The sequence below is a fragment of the Rutidosis leptorrhynchoides genome, chromosome 5 (genome assembly GCF_046630445.1).
Source record: "Rutidosis leptorrhynchoides isolate AG116_Rl617_1_P2 chromosome 5, CSIRO_AGI_Rlap_v1, whole genome shotgun sequence".
Taxonomy (NCBI): domain Eukaryota; kingdom Viridiplantae; phylum Streptophyta; class Magnoliopsida; order Asterales; family Asteraceae; genus Rutidosis; species Rutidosis leptorrhynchoides.
The window spans coordinates 148,843,697-148,856,119 of NC_092337.1; positions in this window are offsets into that span (position 1 = coordinate 148,843,697).

The window sequence follows — 12,423 nt, forward strand, 5'->3', positions numbered from 1 at the left end:
GCGTTTCAAAATGACCAGTTCGTGACAACACCACCCAGAACGCGATAAATGGACAGGAGAGGGGGTTCTGAACCCATCGCGTTTCAACACTTTCTGTCGCATACCGCGATAGCCCAAATCGCGATATCCCTCATCAAAACGCGACATGTTACCAGATTCATACTAAACTCAAAATCTTAAGTAATTAACTATGTACGAAATTAAGTATAAATGTTCTAAGGATCAAATACATACCTTAGGACATGTACGAGGAAAAACGGGATGTTACAACTCTCCCCCACTTAAATTGGATCACGTCCTCGTGATCCGTATCAACACTAGAAGTTAAACACTTCTCCCTCGAACATCTCCGCTTCCAACTCGGAGTCACACATGTAGAAATCATGCATCCGAATTCTCGCTTCTTACACTAACGCATCATATTACAACAACCGTACTTTATACTTCGTTCAACTAGAATTCCCACCACTCACTTGAAGCGATCCGTCCTAATCCATCTGGACGAAGTCCATATCGATTACAAACGATTTACAATAGTTGATTACATCGCGAGGTACTTGACCTCTATATGATACATTTTACAAACATTGCATTCATTTTTAAAAAACAAACTTTCTTTACATCGAAAATTGACGGCATGCATACCATTTCATAATATAACCAACTATAATTGACTTAGTAATAATCTTGATGAACTCGACGACTCGAATGCAACGTCTTTTGAAACATGTCATGAATGACTCCAAGTAATATCTCTAATATGAGCAAATGCACAGCGGAAGATTTCTTTCATACCTGAGAATAAACATGCTTTAAAGTGTCAACCAAAAGGTTGGTGAGTTCATTAGTTTATCATAAATAATCATTTCATAATTTTAATAGACCACAAGAATTTCATTTCCAGTTCTCATAAATATACGTCCCATGCATAGAGACAAAAATCATTCATACGGATTGAACACCTGGTAACCGATATTAACAAGATGCATATAAGAATATCCCCTATCATTCCGGGACATCCATCGGACATGATAAAACAACATCGAAGTACTAAAGCATCCGCTACAACGGATGGGGTTTGTTGGGCCCAATAGATCTATCTTTAGGATTCGCGTCAATTAGTAGACTGGTTTACTAATTCTTAGGCTACCAAGCAAAAGGGGCATATTCGGCTTCGATCATTCAACCATAGAATGTAGTTTCGATTACTTGTGTCTATTTCGTAAAACATTTATAAAAAGCAGCGCATGTATTCTCAGTCCCAAAAATATATATTGCAAAAGCATTTAAAAAAGGAGCAAATGAAACTCACAGTACAATATTTTGTAGTAAAAATATTCATACGACGATACTGAACAATGCATGGTTGACCTCAGATTCACGAACCTATATCATTTGTATATTTATTAATACATACAATGTAAATCTCAAAATTTTATTTATTAATATGTATTATTTATATATTTATAGTTATATAGAATTTATACGAAATTCCATTTTAAAACGTATACTTATATTATATCTTAAATTATATTCTGTATATCTATCGATTTTTTGTATATATATTTATAACGATTAATATTTATACAACTAGTGATATTAATATATATGTGTACATATATATATATATATATATATATATATATATATATATATATATATATATATATATATATATATATATATATATATATATATGTGATTAGTATTGTATTTATGAAATATCATCAGTTTGTTATGTGAATTATTAATACTATCCTAGTATATGTAATAAGTATATATGGTGTACAAAAGATTTATTTGTTAAAATGATAATTTAGATAATAATGATTTACTAATAATAATAATAATAATAACTTTATAAATAATGATAATACTAATAGCAAAATTAAAAATGATAATTTTTAATGATACAAATAATAATATTTTTGAAAATAATAATAACTTGTATTATTTTCATGATAATAATAAATATAATAAAAATCATAATCATAAAAATAATAATATTAATAATACTTATTTTAGTATAGTAATAATAATACTTAAAATGATCAAACTAATATTAATAATGATAATATTAATAATACTACTTATGATAACAATATTAATAATTAATAATAATAATAATAATTTATGATACAATAACAATAATAATAAAAGTAACAATAATAATAATAATAATAATAATAATAATAATAATAATAATAATAATAATAATAATAATAATAATAATAATAATAATAATAATAATAATAATAATAAAAGGAAATGTGTATACCCTTAAAAGCTTTATTTAAAAAGAATTGCCCTGAACCACGCTCGAACCCGTGACCTCCCGCTCACCCGCAACCACTCTTAACCACTCTGCCATTTTTGTTATTCTGAAATTAAGGCATCCTAATATATATATATATATATATATATATATATATATATATATATATATATATATATATACACATGGACTTTTCTGTTTCTGTTTCTTCTCCCTCTCTCAAAATCCAATCGATCCAATTATAACAATAAGGTTTTAGATTCTTCGAATAATTAAAAGTTGTCAATTTCTAAATGGCTGCAATGATAGAAAAACGAAAGAAAAGAAAAAAAAATAAAAAAAAATAAACGAACAGCTCCTGCTCGTCGCTGCTGTCTTTTTTTTAAAAAAAAAATTTCTTTTTGATTTTAAGGAAGTTTTAGTTCATACATATAACAAGAAACATGTTTTAATTCGTATATAGAAACTTTTTGGATCGTTAATTTCAACAAAAACGTTAAAACAGATTCGAATTTGGTGATGAACACAAAGTTGACTTTTTAGAAAAATTACCTTTGACACACAAATTCGAACATGATATAACGAATTGAGGTTTGAGATTTTTCAGGTAGTTCAAATGAGTGATTCCTAATGCTTCTGCAATTATAGATTTTTAAAAATGAATCGAATTCGAGTCTTTGGGAAATCAATTTTCGCGTACAGGGTATATATATCTGTTTGGCTTCTCTGGTTCACAGCAACCAATATAAATGATTTGTAATTGAATAAATAAAGCAGCAAACAAGAATTGAATGGTTTATTATCAATAACCTGACAAGATCGATTGTCTTATATTGTGATGGTGTTAATGACTATAGAGTCACGAGCAGAGGCAAGAAACAGATAAATGAATAAAAAGAACTGATGGTGATATAATTAAATAAATAATACACGTCATATATATCAGATTATCTATCTGTATTTATTTTATTAATTTTTTAGTATATATATATCTGCATATATATATATATATATATATATATATATATATATATATATATATATATATATATATATATATATATATATATATATATATATATATATATTGATAACTGTATTTTATATATCTATTTGTATATCTATTATATAACAGTATTTATATATAAATGTATATGTATATAACTATACATCAACTTTATATATATATATATATATATATATATATATATATATATATATATATATATATATATATATATATATATATATATATATATATATATAAACCTAATAATATTAATTATACAACCCTTAATATTCAGTATTAATTTTTAATAGTAATAAAAATTCTAATAACAATAACTAATAATAATACCGATAATAAATAATGATTTTGTATTATTTTTATAATAATACGTATAATAATAATAATGTCTTTATTGATTATAACATCATAATATTAATCACAATTTCACTACTAATTATATTAATAATGTTATTAATAATGATGACAATAATATTAGCAAATAATGATATTATAACAAGTTAAATGCATCTAATTTCATATATTTATATTATATATATTAATAGTATTAATACTGATATTAATATTTATGTTGATTTTAATAAAAGTAATGATAATATTAATGTAGTAATTATTATTTATCTTGTAAGTAAGTTTAATATGTTGATATTATTAACTATGTAATATTTATTAACTATTTAATATATAATAACACATATTGCTTATTTAGTTTTTATATATTTTATATACATTACAATATACATATAATATTAGTCATGTATAGAAATCATATATATATATATATATATATATATATATATATGGATTTACATAATATCAACATTATTATCTTGCATATTATTTTAGATACTTAATTCTAAGGTTACAGTTATATTTTATTATTTCCAATTATTATATATATTTACATTTATATATACATATTCATTTACAACAATTGTTGGTGAATCGTCGACCACAGTCTGAGGTTAAATGACTTCATGAAAATAGTTCACAAGTTTTGAGACTCAACATTACAGATTTTGCTTATCGTATCGGAAACATATAAAGATCAAGTTTAAATTTGATCGGAATTCTCTGGGTCATCATATCACTCGGAGTACACCGTGAAAACTTCATAACATTCTTTCAATGGCCTTATTATTCCATCATTTACAACGATATCACGTAATCAACCCGCGAAACAAAACAACTGCAACCGTTTGCTCCTACGCCGAGTATCCAAACTCGTACCATACACTTCAAAATTGTCCTGAAAGTAGAACAATTCACGACGAACATTATCGTCGCGTCTTTCAATCGTGGTGTATTTAGGAATCATCCCGACACTTTCCGAAAATCTCTCGTATCCGCCATTCGGGAACTTCCCCATTTCAACTCATGTCACAAAAATACCTTCACAATTCATTCTAAAGTCCAACTTGGGACTTCTCCGAAGACCATCAAAGTCTTCCTTTCCTAAATAAGAGATACCCGTTCGCTCATCATGTCTACTAGATAGGGATTATTCCGAAATCTCCGGTACTTAACTCCCCCACTTAGGGTTTTAACCCTACAATATCATCGTCAAGATGATAATACCTTGCTGAATTTCAACATTCCACAACACTTGACCGGTCTCGATGTTGGTCATACTCAACAATCCTTCGCGGATTACAATAAAGAACTCGAACCTCGACCTTTCAAATCGGTCAAATGTTAACGCTCGCTAATCATCACGATAAACCATTATCGTACCTTCTGGTTTCTCATCGAGACCCAAGTACAAAGTAATCACACCACCGGAGTGAAGCATTCCATTAGCAGGTATACGGTGGCACCTGACGCATTGTTATGCAACTCCCATTACTACCACCGAGTCTCAATAGCTCGACCCTTACGGGGTCCTCCTCGGTGTCATACGTCACGTGACTACTCGAGGTCACACAAATCCAACGAACATTACGGCTCAACGCCCACAACTTTCTAATGACGCATGCTAGTCACTATCCACCTAGGCCGCACAACTAGCCTATTTACCTTTTAACTCATCACTAAGGAGACGCTTGGCAACACCAAGACTTACACCCTAACACGCACCGTCTCAACCGTTAACACGGTTACTTACACACAATCAAAGATAGTCAACAACCGTGACTCTACTCGCACACATACATGGTTAACGTAAACGCCTCTCGAACGGCATACCATTCCTACGCTAACACTTAATGGAGAGCAACACAAGTAACCATCTAATCATATCACGGTTACTCCCGACTAGGTTAAGTCCTCAACACCATAAGATTAACCCGACCTGGTTAGTCAAACACGCTCGGTCAACCTTCCTCGGTCAACACATAACATCTAATTGATTAACCTGACCCGGTTAGTCAAACGCACTCGGTCAACCCGACTAGGTAAAACCCCTAACAACAATTGATCAACCCAACTTGGTTAGTCAAACGATCCTAACAACAAATGATTAACCCGACTTGGTTAAGTCAAACTCACTTGGTCAACCCGACTAGGTAAACCCCTAACATCAATTGATTAACCCAACTTGGTTAGTCAAACGACCCTAACAACAAATGATTAACCCGACTTGGTTAAGTCAAACTCACTTGGTCAACCCGACTAGGTAAACCCCTAACAACAATTGATTAACTCAACTCGGTTAGTCAAACGCACTTGGTCAACCCGCCCTGGTCAACTCTTAACATCTAATTGATTAACCCGAGTGGTTAGTCAAACGACCCTAACAACAATTGATTAACCCGACATGGGTAATCAAACCGCAATGGACTAACTCGACCTAGCTAGTCACTAAACTACATGGATAAATCATTTATTACCCAAAAGTAACCCACATAAAGATAGTACTAAAATCGAATATTACCTGAATCAAGCGTCGTTAGACCTTCGTGCTCCGTCACTATTCCACTCGGGACACTCCGACTTTTGGTGTCCCTCCTTCCGGCACTTAAAACATATGACCTTGCCCAACGGGAAATCACGAGACTTATGTCATGTTTGCCCACAATTATAGCACACGAATTTAGAACCACCCGTGCCACTCATCTTCACGCTTCCGACACCTTCGGTAGCACTCTTACTTTTCTTGTTCGAAAGCATCATCGCTTCGAATTTTCGTTTACTAACATCGGAACCTGATAATGCTAAAAACGAACATATATTTCATAGCATTATTCCTCAAGAAAGACAAGCTTTTAGTTGCAATTGTCCTATTTACAAGTGATATTCGGTTAAATAATAAAAGGTCAAGACAAAAGATAGTGTGACGATCGCTTCAAATCTATATGGACGAACACGTCATTCATCGATTTCATTGCGAGGTATTTGACCTCTATATGATACGTTTTGTAAACATTGCATTCTTTTGAAAAGTCACACCATAAATGAATATTTAAATCAAAGGTTTTCGACATCTGATGATTTCTACATATAGACAATCACTGTAAATAATAGTTTACAATAGTACTTCCGTTGACAATGCAGTCAAAATAAGATACATGGTGATGATTTGGTGAATGCAACGTTTCCTTGAAAAATATGCCACGAAAGACTCCATGCACATAGCTTGTCTAACGTATAAGCAAACAGCGGAAGACTTCTAGAGAACCTGAGAATAAACATGCTAACAAGTGTCAACACAAAGGTTGGTGAGTTCATAGTTTTAGTGTTTCGCATAATCTGTATATAAAGGTGGATCACAAGATTTCAGTTGTTTCATCCGAAACGTTTATCAAAATATTCTACCAAATTGAGCACCCTGGCAACTAAACTTAACGTATATATAATTTATACCCTTTGTATAATCATCTTAATAATACACGCAAACCAACGTGTACGCTTCTCAAATAGCATACGTCCGTTAAAAGGCTAGCGCTCTGATATCAAGCCCTATGGATCCATATACTACTACTCGCGCCCACCAGTTCTTATAATCGGCAGTTACTAGTTACCAAAGCTAAGGGATTTTTGGTTCAAACTCAGTGTAGAATTTAGTATGTACTTGTATCCATTGTGTTTAAAATAAAGTGCATGTATTCTTAGCCCAAAAATATAGATTGCAAAAGCAATTAAAAAGGGAGCAATGAAACTCACCTTAGCAGCACATAAGGTCATTCATCAAAAAGTGACCGTAACTCGGAATGCAAGATTAACCGTAGATCTCAACCTAGAGAACATATGTTGGTCAATACATGTTCTAATAAACTAGGTTGGGTTATAGTGTATCACAATCATAATACTCGAGATCGACATACAAAAGTTATCAAAAGTCATTTCAAAAAGTCAATTTTGACAATTGTTCAACAAAACGAGACGTGCCTTATATAAGGATTCATTTACTTGGCTAGTAGTATTTTATCAATCTCATAAATAGGTTGTTTAAATATTAATTGCAGATTTAAAAGCAATTCCAATTAACATCAATTATAATTCAGTTGACCATATCTTTTGATTCGTTCATCGAAATTACGCGATTTCTAAATGAAAAGTTATTGATTTTTCACCAGCTTTCCGAAAACATGTATATCATATACCTCTTACCAGTAATATATGTATTTAATTCGTGATTAATTATAAACTGTTTAACGACGAAATTTAGCATATAGGCATGTATACATATATACTCGAGCACTAGACATGTATACACTATTAATATATAAAAGATAAGATATGAATGCTCACGTATCAATATTGAGATTCAATAATGCAGGAAAGTACGTAGACGCAATGGAGATGATAAATACTAGGTTTGACTTGCGAACAATACCCATGAACATTACCCATAACCTCCATAGCTATAACCCATAATTTCCTTAGTTCTATCCTGTTTGAAGCTTGTTTTGAAAGTGACACGCTCATGACCTCGTCGTAATATTTTATGTATAATATTACTAAAAATATTAATAATAATAATAATAATAATAATAATAATAATAATAATAATAATAATAATAATAATAATAATAATAATAATAATAATAAGATTAATAATAATATTAATCTTAATCTTAATAATAATAATAATAATAATAATATATATATAAATATAATGAGAGAGATAGATAAGAGTTGGAGTGCATCAGAAATCAGAAAAACGCTCGAATTTATAGATGTGGCCAGATACAGACTGCCATGCGATCGCATGGCCTTCAAGCACATTTCCCATGCGATCGCATGGGAAGGATTTACAGCTCACAAATTTTTGTCTCGTTGTTTGTCGACATATTATTTAATTATAAATATAATATAATTAATTTATATAATTAATTTTATATTATATTAAATTCACGTGCATAGTGGACTTGTAATTTTTGTTCCGATAAGTCGTACGTTGTCACTCGACTTATGTCCCGGTTCCGGTTTCTCGAACGCATTTTTGTACGCTTAGAAAACTAATACTTTATGTTTCGTGACACGTACCTTTGTTAAAATATAGCCTTAAATTATCCATAAACTGTACCACTCAAAGTATATCTTAAACTTTCGAGTGTTTTGGTCATTTACTTCTATAAATCATCGTCTCGCTATTTGTTAAAATACATTTTAAAATAGTGTTTATTGTAGCAAAGTTACTGTAGCAATTCACTGTAGAAAATTCAATTTCACTGTAGCAAGTAGTGATTTTCGAAAACACTGTAGCATTTTGGGTACTGTAGCAATTTGAAAATACTGTAGCATACTGGTTCATCTTAAACGCTTTAGTTAACTTGTCTGAATATCAATCGAATCAATAAACGAATGTTACTATCGTTTACTAAATAACTTGAAATTATATATATGTATATATCTTTTTAATATACATAAATCAGTTTTTAAATACACATTAGAAGTTATTTATAAATAAATTTTAATAATAAGTATTTCAACTTATCATATATATTCAAATAGATATTTAAACCAATAAGTTTAATGTACGGTATCAAACAATTAATACATTGTTAACTTTTCAAGTTATAGTATTTATGTATCTATTTACATATAATTTTTCGCGAATCGTCGAAAACAACCGAAGGGTATTTAAATATATAAAAGTAGTTCAAAAATTTTGAGATTCAGTTTTACAGACTTTGCTTATCGTGTCAGAAATGTTAATCATACAAAGATTAAGTTTAAATTTGGTCAGAAGTTTCCGGGTCATCACAGATAGATTCGACGAATTGAAGACGCAAAGGTCCAAAAAGCTAAAAAGTACAAGATACAATCAAAAAGGTTCAAATTATTGATGAGAAACGTCTAAAAATGACAAGAGTACAAGACGCAAAACGCAAAGTACACGATATAAAATAGTACGAAAGGACGTTCGAAAATTCGGAACCGGGACATGAGTCAACTCTCAACACATGACGCAACGGAGCGAAAGTTACAAATTAATTATGTATATAAATATAATATAATATATAATTAATTATATAAATTATATATATATTATATTTATATAATAAAACGTCGGCAAAGAAGATCCAAAAAGGGATGAGATGTAAAAGCAAACTCTGCGACTTTCGGAGTTTGAAGGGTTAGAGTACCGCGACTCGCGGAGAAACCAGGTCCCAGAATGTCTATAAAAGGCAGCGAATTCGACGAGTTTTATATATCCATATATCATCTCTCTCTATATACGTAAATATATATATATATAATTTATATTTCAATTTTAATTTTAATTTTAATTTCTAATAATAAGGGTATGTTAGCGAATGTTGTAAGGGTGTAAGTCGAAATTCTATCCGTGTAACGCTACGCTATTTTTAATCATTGTAAGTTATGTTCAACCTTTTTAATTTAATGTCTCGTAGCTAAGTTATTATTATGCTTATTTAATACCGAAGTAATCATGATGTTGGCCTAATTACTAAAATTGGGTAATTGGGCTTTGTACCATAATTGGGGTTTGGACAAAAGAACGACACTTGTGGAAATTAGACTATGGGCTATTAATGGGCTTTATATTTGTTTAACTAAATGATAGTTTGTTAATTTTAATATAAAGATTTACAATTGGACGTCTCTATAAATAACCATATACACTCGATCGGACACGATGGGCGGGATATTTATATGTACGAATAATCGTTCATTTAACCGGATACGGGAATGGATTAATAGTCTATGGAATTATTAAAACAGGGGTGAAATTACGTACAAGGACACTTGGCATAATTTTTAACAAAGTATTAAAACCTTGGGTTACACGCAGTCGATAACCTGGTGTAATTATTAAACAAAGTATTAAAATCTTGTTACAGTTTAAGTCCCCAATTAGTTAGAATATTTGACTTCGGATATAAGGATAATTTGACGAGGACACTCGCACTTTAAATTTATGACCGATGGACTGTTATGGACAAAAACCAAGACGGACATATTAAATAATCCAGGACAAAGGACAATTAACCCATGGGCATAAAACTAAAATCAACACGTCAAACATCATGATTACAGAAGTTTAAATAAGCATAATTCTTTTATTTCATATTTAATTTCCTTTATTTTATATTTAATTGCACTTCTAATTATCGCACTTTTATTTATTGTTATTTAATTGCACTTTTAATTATCGTACTTTTTAATTATCGCAATTTTATCGCACTTTTATTTATTGTCATTGTATATAATTGCACTTTTTAATTATCGTACTCTTTAATTATCGCAAGTTTATTTTATCGCAATTTCATTTATCGCAATTTCATTATCGTTATTTACTTTACGCTTTAAATTAATTCTTTTATTTATTTTTAATATTTTACATTAGGTTTTAACTGCGACTAAAGTTTTAAAAATCGACAAACCGGTCATTAAACGGTAAAAACCCCCTTTATAATAATAATATTACTTATTTATATATTTGTATTTTTATAAATTAAAACTAATATAGCGTTAAGCTTTGTTTAAAAGATTCCCTGTGGACGAACCGGACTTACTAAAAACTACACTACTGTACGATTAGGTACACTGCCTATAAGTGTTGTAGCAAGGTTTAAGTATATCCACTCGATAAATAAAAAAATAACTTGTGTAAAATCATAGCATATTTAATAGTATTTCGTTATAAAATTTAATAGTATTTTATACCCCTTAGCTTTAACATCAAGTATTTTTGGCACCGCTGCCGGGGAACGCCGAAGCGAACGCTATATATATATATATATAAAAAAAGTTTTGTTAAGTTGTAGTCTACTTTTATAAAAGTATATACGTTTTAAATATAAAAAGTTATAAAATATAAAAAGAAAAACAAAAATATTTATATATTTTTAAGAGTTTATTAAATATATAAAGTTTTTTTTTATTTTTATTTTAGTTTATAAAAATATAAGTTTTATTTAATTTATATAAATATTAAAACAGAAAAATATATAAAATATAAATAAAAAATAAAAAAATATATATATAAATCTGAACCTGTCCGAATTTGAACCTGTTTCTGAACTGAAACTGCACCCTCCGCGACCCGCGGAGTTCTTGAACTGGGTTCACCGCGACTCGCGGAGCCGCCCAGACAGGTCGCACAGAAACCCTAAACTGCATTAAATACGGAGTAATTATTATTTTTATTTTTTAATTATAACCCTAATTAGGTTAGTGTTTTAATTTAATTTTTAATTTAGTTATTATTATTATTTTGTATTATTTAGTTTTAATTAGTTATTTAATTTATATAAACTTAATAATTTTATAAAATAAATAATATAAAAATAATATTTTTATAAAAATTGTAATTTTTACAACTTTTAGTTTATTTTTATATTTTGTTCCTTTTAATTGTTTTAGCGTAATATTTGTATTTTTTGCTTTTTTTTTTAGTTCTAAGTCATAGTTTTTGCCTTAGTTATTTTTATTTATAGATTTTTAGGCTTTGCCGTAAAATCCCTTAAGTGTTTTCTCTTTAGACTAAGATCTAGGTGCTTTAGAATTTTGCGATGCCTTTTTAAGTTTTAGTGCCTTTTTAAGATATTGCCATTTGGGATATAGTTTTTCTTGTAAGCTTTAATATTTTTAGACGCAACTCTTAATTCTTAGTTTTTAGTTCTTTTTTAAGTTTCAACGCGCTACTTTCTTATTTTTATTTTTCGACGCCTTTTACCTATGTATCAATTATCACTCCAATTAGTAATCT